Source organism: Onychomys torridus, chromosome 3 (assembly GCF_903995425.1).
Source record: "Onychomys torridus chromosome 3, mOncTor1.1, whole genome shotgun sequence".
In the NCBI taxonomy this organism is placed as follows: domain Eukaryota; kingdom Metazoa; phylum Chordata; class Mammalia; order Rodentia; family Cricetidae; genus Onychomys; species Onychomys torridus.
In genome coordinates this window covers 34,067,276-34,079,674 of record NC_050445.1, presented here as the reverse complement: position 1 = coordinate 34,079,674, position 12,399 = coordinate 34,067,276, and positions in this window count along the sequence as shown.

Sequence of the window (12,399 nt, the reverse complement as noted above, 5' to 3'; positions counted from 1 at the left end):
ATTCCTATTCTACATTCAATGTGAGGCCAGAGAGAGACACACATAGAGAGAAAGAGAGACAGAGAGAATATGTATTTCTGTGACTGCCTTGTTATTATTGTTTATTATTATTTTTTAACCTAATACCACCCTACTCCCAACCATTTTGCTGCATAAGCCAGGGTTTCATTTGTCTTTTCTTTATGGCTGAATAATCTTCCACTTTGTGTATTTATCATATTTTATTATTCTATTTGTCCTCAGAATACTCACTGGTTTTGTTAAACACTTTCCTAACCAATTTCATGTAAGAAATATGCAGGAGAGAAATCCCTTATGTTTTTACATATCTGGAACTATTTTTAGCTTACCATGGCATTTGGCTGCTGATAATGTAGAATACGGGATTCCTGGGAATAATTTAGCAAGGGACTCTGACAGTACTGCTACAATGGTTCTTTGTTTTGGAGTGCTTGATGAATATGTCATCCATCTGTGGACTGCTGTTTTAAAGACTATCTTTCTCTGAGCTGCAGCTCTTTTTAGGGTCTTCATGACATCATATTTTTAGAGTTAGACTTTCCCTTGATTTTGTGCCAAATTTTTTCAGCATGGGACACAGAAAAATATTTGCTAATTATTTGATAATTTCCCTAGCATTTTTCTCTTCTCTTATAAGGACAGTGTTCTCCTGACTGATTATCTACTTTATGTCATTCCTTTTTATCTTTCCTATGCCTTTTTTGCATTAATGATTATCTCTTCAATAGTGTCTCACAAAATTTGGAGTTTTTTTTGTTGTTTTCTGATGGTTTTTCTTGGCTTGTAGATTTTGAGGATGAAATGACCTAATGGTCAAAATGATCAAAGTATACAAAGTAGAGGTTTTTAATATCGTGGTTCCCCCCTAGAACTTCCATTGAACTTCTTATTGTTTACTAAGATTTTAAGAGATCTCTATTGTTTTTTGATAGCCTGTTGATTTTAAGGATGAAATTACCTAATGATCAAAATAAACACTTTGGAGATCTTTTTAAATCATAACTTTTCCCCAAATCCACCGTATTTCCTTGGGACTTTTAATAATTTTGGTCTCTTTTGGCTCTCAGGAGTTCCTCAGAACATGTTTGTTCACATGTAATCATGGCAAAGTGCAGGCCCACCCAAGACCTATATGGGTTTTGCGCTGTAAGTCATACGGCGTGGGTTATACACACTACAAACTGTGAGAACAAAGGGTAAACTGACTCCTCCTTCCTACTCAATCTTAACATGTGGTCTCTTTAGCCATGTACACCTGTCCTTCACATTCCAGGCTGACAGCCACTCTGTCAGTTTTGTGTGTCTGCTGCTATTCCATAGTCTATTATTGGCTGAAATCTCTCATTATTAAAAACTCCATTTCCTGACGATTGTTTTGTTTGCATGGTTATATTCTTTTCATTATGCAAATGAATATGGATTTACAGTTTTCCTGAAAGACTCTTGCAGAGAAGACTATAGAACACACTTTGAAATCTCTTGTTCTAAATTATTTACAAACCCCTTTTCTTAAAAGAAAAAAACCTACAAATACAAACAAAACAAAATCCTACACCATCTTTTTTTTTTTTTTTTAAAGCCCCTTGAATCTATCTTTTTCAATCTGGTTGATTTTTCTCAGCCATTGTTATTTTATTAAGATTAATTTAGTTTTATTTTTATGTGTATGAGTGTTTCTCCTGCATGCATGTATTTGTACCACAGGTGTGCTTGCTAGATGCAGAGGCCAAAAGAGGAAGCTGGAGTCCATGGTACTGGAATTACAGAACATTGTGAGCCCTACTATGGATACTAGGATTTGAATCTCCATCCTCTGTAAGAGCAGCAAAGTCTCATAACTAATGAGCCATTTCTCCAGTCCTTAGCATCATCATTTTGCGACTTGATCATTTTGGTCATGAATTCTCACATGCACCAATAATCCACTCTTTTTTTTTAATTACTGAGTAGTGCCTTGTGAGTATATCATGATTCATTCACCTGTTGAAGGACATTAACATTGTTTCAAGTTGGATAGCGTGAATTTAAATTTAAATGGTAATCAAGGTGAGCTCATTCTTGCAAGTAAACCCATGAACCAATAGAATTACTGTCCTCCTCTGTCCTTACAAGAAGATATACACAATGTTCACTCTCTAAGTGCTGGAAAGAGAGCTAACTGGTCAAGAATGGCTTCTCACAGCCACCTTAACTCCAGCTTCAGGGTATATGAATCCTCCTTTAGCTTCTGTGGGCATTTGTACTTCCATGCCCATAATCCACATATAAACACACATGATGTAAAATTCAAATAGCTCCCAGAAATGACTCTCCCTTTTCCCTTTCTCTGATAAGTTGAAGATAGTGCACAAAGTTCGCCCTTTGAAGAAAGGATAGAATCCTTCACCACAGACTGAGTCATCTCCCCAGAGTCTGTTTTTTAACCTTCAGAATCTTGAAAAACAAATTTCTGTCACTGAAGCCACCTGATGTTTGGGATCTTGTTGTGGCAGCTTATTCAGAAGAATGTGAGTACTGAAAACAAATTCCACAAAAGAAGTGCATGTCTTTATTCAGAAAATTATAAACCTTACAGAAAATCACTGGGAAATTTTAAGAATAGTATTTGAAATATTCTATATTACAAAGAAGTTGATTGTCTCAGTGACTTTAAATCAAGACTGATTCATAAAATCTTACCAAAAAAAAGGAGATGTCGTCTATAAATGGTGAAGACGCATGAAAGGTTTGAGGACTTACCTCGGGGTTTCAGTGCTTATTATCTGGCTGTGATGGCTACCAGAGGACAGCTCCTGGACAGCTAGAGAAACAACCCAAAACGGAAGAGCATGCTTGTGGAGATGGGTCTGGGTAGGCCAACGAAGAATTGCTGTCTGATCACAGGATTGTCTGGTATTGGGTGGGACTGAATGTGCAAATCTTTCCAATGTTTTTATGATGATGGTGCTATGGAGATGGTGGGCGAACAGGACTGTTGGTGAGTGTTGAGGCCGTAGGGTTATCCCCAAGTCAGAGGATGACATTTGGATGCCTGGTTTTGAAAAGGGCTTGAGGGTGTGAGCTTCTTCCATCTGGTCTTCTGCCTTGTGAGGACACAAAATGAAGGCCATCACCAGACACCAAAGCCAAACCTCGATCTTAAACATTCCTGATGTTGAAACTAAGAAATAAGTATCTGTTCTTTATAAATTTCCAAAACTAAAGTGTTTTCTTAAGGAAGAATGAAAGTAAGAAAAGCTGAATGAAACTACTGCTAAGAAGGTGATGGATCATGACCTGACAGGAAAACAGACATCTAGTTCACATCATATAGTAGTATGTCCTGATGGTAAACGGATGTCTACTTCACCTCATATAGGAGTCAGTGTCCTGACGATTAGATGCCTAAATGGAAAAATAAAAATTGGTCTTTTGAAAGAAAGATATGGGAATTTATGTTTTTTTAATTTAAGGCAAGTCACATGTCCATCCTGAATCATAGCTTTGACATTCAAACTATAAATTTTAAAGTTTTTAATTCTTGAAAAGAAAAAAGAGAAAACAAAACAGCTACAAAGTAGGAAACATTATTTATAGAAAGTAAATGAAAACAATTCTCTTAGAGAACATGAAGCTTATGAATTCAGCCATGCTGGGTCCAGTGGTCTCTGCCCCTCCCTGCAGCACTGTGATTATAACCACACATCACCACTTCTGATTTTTGACATGGCTTGTGGGGATCTGAGCTCAGGTCCTCATGCTTGCATATCAGGCTCTGTATTGGCTGAGCTGTCTCCTTGTTTCTATAAAGGACAGAGAACATAAACCAACAAAAATTAAAAGACATATAAATTAATAGATTTACGGAAAGGAAATGTTATAAAGGGAGAAGGAGATAAACCTAAAATAAATTTTAAAACACACAAATTAGAGTTGCAGCTGGGGGCTATGCCAGGGTCCGTGGCCCTACCGCAGCCAGGGTCTGTGCTGATGTCTGATGTACCTATTACCATCGAGGGCCATGTTGGTGTCTCAGGGGCATACTGCTGCTGGGGCAGTGGTGACATCCAGTCCCAGCTACTGTTGAGGACCATGTCATGGTCCATGGTTCTACCATGGCTGGGGTCTGTGCTGAGGTCCGGGTCCTGCATTGCCACCAAAGGTCTCATCGAGGCCCAAGGTTAGGGCTGCAACCATTCTCACCTGGGTGGCCAGTCCCTCTCCCCAGAGCCAGGATGTTGACTTTGCCTAAGCTGCTGATGAGGGCCATGTCTGGGTCTTTGGTCCAGCTACAGCTTGGGTCTGTGTGGATGTTTGTGGCTTGTGTTACCTCAGGGGCCTTAGAAACTATGTGAGGTGAAATCAGAGGGCCATGCTGAGCTGGCCACATCTTTTGCTGGACCTGGAAAAGCTGGCCTTGCCTCTCGCTGGACACTACAGCGGAAGAGATGGCCCCTGCACCCTAGAGAGATGGCTGCTCTTCCTCATCACAGGCCAGGGTAAACTGTCCTTCAGGGCATGCTTGTAGGGGAGCCCAGGGGACCGGAATGACCAGCTTGGCTGCCATTGAGGCCCACAACTGGGCCTTGGATTGATCCACCCATCCAGGACCTGCTGGAATTGGTGAAGGGACTGGACCTGTGGAAAGATACTGTTTATGTGGGAGCTCCACCTCACACAGCTCCTCCCCTAGACCCGCCCCTTCAAACCCTGCCAAATACAGCTCCTCCCCTAGAGAGGATCAAGACCACTCCCACAGGGGGGGATATATAATCAGCATCCCTGAAAACAGACTGGTGGTTCCTCTGGTCTCACACCCTTCTCCTCTCTGTGGGGCCTGGGAATCGCCTGGGAATGCTTTACTCATTAAATCAGGGCTTTTCTAATTTGTTCTGATTTGGTTTGTTGCCACAGCGGGGAGGCCTTCGGGAATCCTAAAACTTACCAGAAATCTGGAAGATCTCCAAGACTCAGGGCAGCCACAGGATATCCCAGAGGAGTTCCGGTGAGGGTCCAGTGATGATGGTGTACCAGAAACCAGAGGCCTTGAACCAGACCAGTGACTCTTGCAATTAATATTTGCCAGTAAAGCTGATGGGACAAAGAGGTGTACTATATGGCACACTGAGGCCTCCATTGCCACCAGGATGAATGAAGAAGTGTTGGAGAAGCAGGAAAGAAAGAGAAGCAAAGAGATTTTTTGTTGTTGTTGTTGTTGAAGTGTTTTTTGTTTTTGCTTTTGCTTTTGTTTGAGTGCATGCTTACTTTGATCTGTTTCCTTACATGTGTGTGGGGGGGGGGCAGGGATGAGGGGAGGATATGGGGGCACTGGGAGGTGAACAGAATTTGGGTTCATGATGTGAAACTCCCAAAGAGTCAATAAAGAAGTTTAAAAATAAACATACAAATTAATAGAATTGTAGAAAGGAGATGTTAAACAAACTTCAGGATAATGCATACATCATTAAGAGTAGGAAAGAGATAACTGGTAGGGAGCGTGTGAATGTCAATGGGATAGGCAATATCCTACTTATTGAGCTAGGAGTTGGAGGCACATCTTAACCATATTGTTATTATTGTTTATGTATAATATATTTGTGATATGTTCTTTATGTATAGTTTTAAAATATATGGAATACTACATCTAAATTATGTTCCTTTTTATTTATCAAATTACAAAGTCCCTCTGAGTTGGGTAATGAAAGAGAAAGCATCTTAGGTGATTTCAGTTGCATCCCTGTCCTCACTTTTTCCTCTCAGATCCCTGGTTTTTATTATTTTTATTATATGACCTTTGTCTTGTCAAGGACTGTGATGGCATTTTCTGTGTGATTCAGTAAAGTTTGGACTTTTCTTTAAGGTTGATTCTGAACATTTTCTTCTGCTAAACCATTTACATTTTCATAATTATAAGAATGTTATATGCAGCCTAGCAACAGACTGTGGTTGCAATAGTAAATCACTACACACATTCTCCTGTCTGAAAATGAATTTTGAAATGTTCTGATCCCACAAATTATCTTGGAATTTATTTTGAATTCATTGATTATTGTCAATTAATTTTTCCTCAAGAACCTTGAAAATATTGACAACCGAGTCTCATAGAAATTCTAATTATTTTTATTTTAACCAAATTTAATCAATTGGGCACAGGGATTTAAAACATATGAACTGACTGGAATCTGGCCTTGGTCATAATTCTTATGCTACTGCTTCTTACATTCTATGCTGCCTCTTTCTTAAATTTATACTGGATTTTGGAAGTAAAACTTTATTTTCATGTTTGCAAATTTCTAATGAGCTACCTGTTTGTAAGAGTCTTATTTAATTACCATATTATTAGTAATATTACATTTGGTTGACAACTTACCTACATACAGACTTCCAGAAATAAAAATACGTTCATAGAATTTTTATTTCAGTATCCAGTAATGGTGGTAAGTCTAATGTCAGTCTGATTTCACAAATAAATACATTTCTTCATTTTGGAGTTCTAAATTTTTAATAATATCTGATTACCCACTTTTCATTAGTTTATCCTCTCTCAATATTAATGCCATTATAACATTTATTAGCTCTGTGATATATTTTCTGAGTTTATGAATAATCTCTTAGGTGATTAAATAAAATTTTATTAGCTACTTAAGGAAGTAAATGAAGACCAGTGAAACAAATTTAAATGAATTTAAATTTAAAAAGTAAAAATAATTCACATTCTGTGTTATTCCATAAACATTAATTGTATCATGTAAAATATAATGATATTGAGATATTTGCATTTTTATAATTTTTTAGTATTAATTATGTAGCTTTATAAGCATGATGCATATTGACTCACAGTAGGATTTCAAGAATTTGAAGTAATAACGAATTTTTTAAATGTATTTATTTTATTTTTTTTTCATACAGATATTTGTGTTTTAATTTTACATATCAGCCATGGGTTCCCTTGTCCTCCCCCCTTCTGCTCCCACCCCCCACCTTCCCTTCAGTCCTTCTGCCCATTCCCATCTCCTCCAGGGCAAAGACTCACCTGGGGATTCAGCCCAACATGGTAGATTCAGTACAGGCAGGTTCAGTCCCCTCCTTCTAGGCTGAGCAAAGTGTCCCTGTGTAAGCCCAAGGTTCCAAACAGCCAGCTCATGCACTAAGGACAGGTCTGGTCCCACAGCCTGGGTGCCTCCCAAACAGTTCAAGCTATTCAATTGTCTCACTTATCCAGAGGGCCTGATCCAGCTGGGGGCTCCACAGCCTTTGGTTCATAATTCATGTGCTTCCATTTGTTTGGCTATTTGTCCCTATGCTTTTTCCAATCTTGAGCTCAACAATTCACACTCTTACAGTCCCTCCTCTTTCTCCAAAATTGGACACCTGGAGCTCCACCTGGGGCCTGGCTGAGGATCTCTGCATCCACTTCCATCAGTTATTGGATGAGAGTTCCAGCATGACAGTTAGGGGGTTTGGCCATCTGATCACCAGACTAGGTCAGATCAGGCTTTCTCTCGACCATTGCCAGCAGTCTACAGAGGATGTATCATTGTGGATTTCAGGGGACCTCTCCAGCACTCTGCCTATTCCTGGTCTCATGTGGTCTTCATTTATCATGGTCTGTTATTCCTTGTTCTCCCTTTCTGTTCTTGATCCAGCTGGGATCTCCTACTCCCCTAAGCTTTCTTTCCCTCAAATCTTGCCCTTCATTACTCCCACTGTCTTCCACGTTGTTCATGTAGATCTCATCCATTTCTCTGTCAGTGGGTGATCCCTGTGTCTTTCCTAGGGTCCCATTTTCTAGGTAGCTTCCCTGGAGTTGTGTAGCAGTCTAATCATCTTTGTTTTACATCTAGTATCCTACTACGAGTGAGTACATACCATGTTTGTCCTTCTGAGTCTGGGTTACCTCACTCAGGATGATTTTTTTCTAGATCTATCCATTTGCCTGCAAACCTCTTGATGTCATTGTTTTTCTCTGCTGAGTAGTACTCCATTGTGTATATATACCATGTTTTCTTTATCCATTCTTCAGTTGAAGGGCATCTAGGTTGTTTCCATGTTATGGCTATTACAAACAAAGCTGATACGAACATAGCTGAGCAAATGCCCTTGTGGTATGATTGAGCATTCCTTCAGTATATGCCCAAGAGTGGTATAGCTGGGTCTTGGGGGAGATGGATTCCCAATTTTCTAAGGAAGCGCCATATTGATTTCCAAAGTTGCTGTACAAGCTTGCATTCCCACCAGCAGTGGAAGAGAGTTCCCCTTGCTCCACATCCTCTCCAGCATAAGCTGTCTTCAGTGTTTTTGATAAATAATTCAAATTCTGTGTTATTCCATAAACATTAATTTTATCGTGTAAAATATAATAATATTGGGATATTTGCATTTTTATAATTTCTTACTATTAATCATGTAGCTTTATAAGTATGATGCGTATTGACTCATAGTAGGATTTCAAGAATTTGAAGTAATAAAGAATTCTTAATTTCGTCATTCCTCAGGTTTCTTAAACCTGAGTTTTTGTGCTGTGATTTGGACTCTATGATTTCTAAGCATATTTACTTTATAACTTAAGCATATGATGGACTTAAAGTTCTATGTCAAACATAAATGTGCTTCTACATTTGTCTGCACATTTATTTTACATTTATATATGAGACATATATGCGAATAGGTACATAGTGTCAAAGGTAAAAGCAATTATAAAGATTCCCTTTATTTTTCCCAAAAATACTATTTATTTTTATTTATTCTTCTCTCATATATTACATCTTGACCATAGTTTCTGTCCTCCTCCAAGTTCCTCCTCTACCACATCCCCTCTCCCTTAGATCCATTCTGTTCCCCTTCAGAAAAGAGCAGGCCTCCCAGGGATATCAACTGAACACTGCATAAAAAGTTAAAATAAAGCTGGGCACATACGTTCATATCAGGGCTTGATTAGATAGCCCAGTAGGCGGAAAAGGGTCCCAAGACCAGGCAAAAGAGTCAGAGACAGCCCAACTATCACTAGGATCTAACTAAGATCCCTACAGGCTCCCTGATTGTCCCTTCAATCTCTGGGAGTCCCTGTGAGCTCTGGTTAGTTGATTCTATGGGCTGTGTTCTTGTGGTGTCCACCCCTCTGTCTCTTCCAGTCCTTCCCCCACCCCTTCTGCAGGATTCCCCAAGCTCCAGCTAATATTTGGCTGTGGGTCTCTTCATTTGTTTCTGTCAGTTGCTGGAATGAAGCTTCTCTGATGACAACTGGACTAGGCACCAGTATACGAATATAGCAGAGTATCATTAGGAATCATTTCATTGACTTTTTCCCATCTTTTTGCCAGTCATGTTTGGTTCTATCCTAGGTCCCTGGGCCATCTAGCCTCTCATTCCTGGCCCTCCAGGCAGTGTCAGATATGGGCTCCCTCTCATGCTGTTGACCACAAGTTGAACCAGTCATGGGCCACTTTCACAAGTTCTGCTCCTCTCTTTACCCCAGCACATCTTGCAGAAAGGGCAAATTGTTGGTTGAGATTTTTGTTTCTGGGTTAATGTTCCAGTCCCACCACTGGAAGCCTTGCCTAGTTACAGCAGATGGCTGGTTCAGGCTCTGTACTCCCCATTACTAGGAGTTTTCACAAGGGTAAAGATCCCCTTTAAAACATCATGGAGCCAGTTCTTTTGCCACACCTCTTCTCCACTCTTCCTCTTTTATGGGCATGTCATAGTATTCATCATGGTCCATGCTTAACAATTTATTGTGATTACAAACTAGGTGGATTTCTTTTGTGATTTATAGAATATCCAGATGTTCCATTATGTGTGATGTTAATGACTTTCTTATGTATCTATCTATTTACATTTGGCTCTCTCTGCCAGATCTTTCTGCGATTTAACCACACAGCCAATTAGAATTAAGTTACTTTAAGTCAACATTTTGTTTGTAGATTTTTCTATCTCCAAGTTGATGTAAATACAGCAATCATTACTGGCTTTTTTTTTTTTTTTACTTGTTTGTTTAAGGACAATGTCTTCCATCTTATAAAAATTTCTTCCAGATGGAATAAAAACTAGGTTATGTGGGTAGACTTTGAGTTGTGTAAATGTCCTGATGAGAGCCAGAGACCTGCTTCATTTACTTCTTTGTGAATGAACTACAAGTTTTGCCCAGAAAATTAAGAAATGCCTTCTAATTTTTACAGTTCTGTAAATTTAGTGGCATATGCTTCCCTTGTAATAATCTTCCCTTTGATGTGACTCCTACTTGTCATTTGAATTTTTCCCTGTGTGTTATAGTTTGTCTCTGCTAAGATAACTTGTTCATCAATTTCTCTTCCATTGCCTTTTCCTTTTTTGATTCTATTTTTGTCTGTCTAATCATTCTCTGTTAAGTTTTCCCTTTCTGTCCCTAGACAGAAATGCTGTACTGTAACTCCATTCCAGCCTACTTAGAATGAGTTTTCAAATTCTTTAAAGTCTTTAATTTCCTCTTCACTTTCTAGAGTAGGTTTGTCAGCTACTTTTCAATAGTATTCTATTTTCAAATCTTTTTTGATATCATTCATTTCAAATCTCATTTGATACCATTTCACTTCCTTTTGTTAACTAATATCTGATGTTATCTTTAACTTCCTATAAACAAACCCAAAATAAAACAGATAATCTTTGCTTAATAATTTCTTATCAGTTTTAGTTATACATTATAAAAATTATTTTTATATTATGCATTTGCCTTTTGTCATTTTATCATTTATTTTATTTATTAGCTACAAAATAAACTAGATCTATCCTTAGCCTTCCATTGACTACCCCTCCTCCCAAATTTTAAAAAAAATTATATCTTTCTTGGCTTTCTTATTTGTTAATCTTACCATGGTTTGAATTCTCTGTTTCAATCCTTTGTCAGGAGGACTATGGTTGTCTGAAACACACTATTCATCTTTCTATAATTCAATCATTTGATGGGCTTGAAAAGGAACAGACTTGGGCAGTCTACCCTCAATAATGAGTTTGGTTATGTTATATTTGGGTATTTTCTATGTCCAGGGTAGGAATTAATTATCTACCAAAGGGAACTGAGAGAGTAGTATTGTAGTACATGGTAAATGAACAGTTAACTGGTTATTACTTGTGAAGAGTTCTCTTAAAATGCATTGAACTCTACTAAAATATACCCTCTTTTCATAAAACTCTTCTCTACTCTCCCAAATTCTGGGCTCTTTCCCACATTAGCATTCTTATGATATCACCTATTAATGTGGGCTTCAGTTCAGATGAGTATATCTTACAGTGCTGTCTACTGAGACTTTCTGATCTCATGAAAATGATGGTGGATTATGCTTCTGTTTCTACACAACTTTCAGTTATCAGGTCACAAGAAGAGCTTCTGGGTTGGTATTGAATAAACTACTGCTGCTTGGAGAGAAAGGATCAGGTTGTGTCTCTCACACACACAGTTTAAGTTAGGAAGGACCACACGTACTTTTAACATCTCCAATATCCAAGAAACTACTAGGTGTCATCAAACACATAGAATGATTGTTTCCCTTTGAAGATCCCAAAAGTATAATTCATATCATCTCACAAATGAACAATGTGACTTAGTGGTAAATGATTGCATCAAGGTCACTCAATGAATAAAGGATGGAAGTAATATTTAAATTTATCTTTTGAACTCTATAGCATATGCTTTTTTCATGGAAGTGCCAGTATCACAACCATTTTAACTCTAGAAGTTAATGTCTCCAAAACAAGGCAGACATTTCCTCAGAATAAATACTCTGAAATTTTATCTGGATAGAATTAAACTGAAAGAAATGTTATCATGTTCTTCCTGGTTAATCTGGCCACTCATAAAGTATACAGCTTTTCTTCATTATCCACAGTGATTCTTAGAGTTGCAGCCCCCACATATGGGCTAGAGCAGAAGTGTTGTGCATGAGTGGGGAGGAAGAAGTTGATTGCCATCACTTGGCTACCCCTACTGGTTGCTAGAATGCTACTTTTCCAGTGGTCCATTATGACTTCAAAGAATGAAAAGAGGAAACAGATGGCAATTAGTTTGTTAGAAATTATTATGAACATAATTGCAGCCCAAATGGAAATCAATTCTATGACTGGAAGTGAGAAGAAACTATAGAAAGCACAGTCCCATGGACTCAGAGGCAATGAAGTGAAAATAAGAGTGTTTGGCAGTGTCTTATGAATAGAAATTATTGTGTGCTTATGATAAAAGGGCCTGTATCACAGGGATCACACTTCCTCATCTATTTCTCCCTCACTAAATGAAGGAACACATGTGCATGAACAGACCTTTAAACCTATCCATCCATTCATTCACTAACTATTTTAGTAGTTTTACACATAAATAATCTGCTTATCATAGTTGCCTGCTTTAAATGTATAATCCAGTCATTTATGATA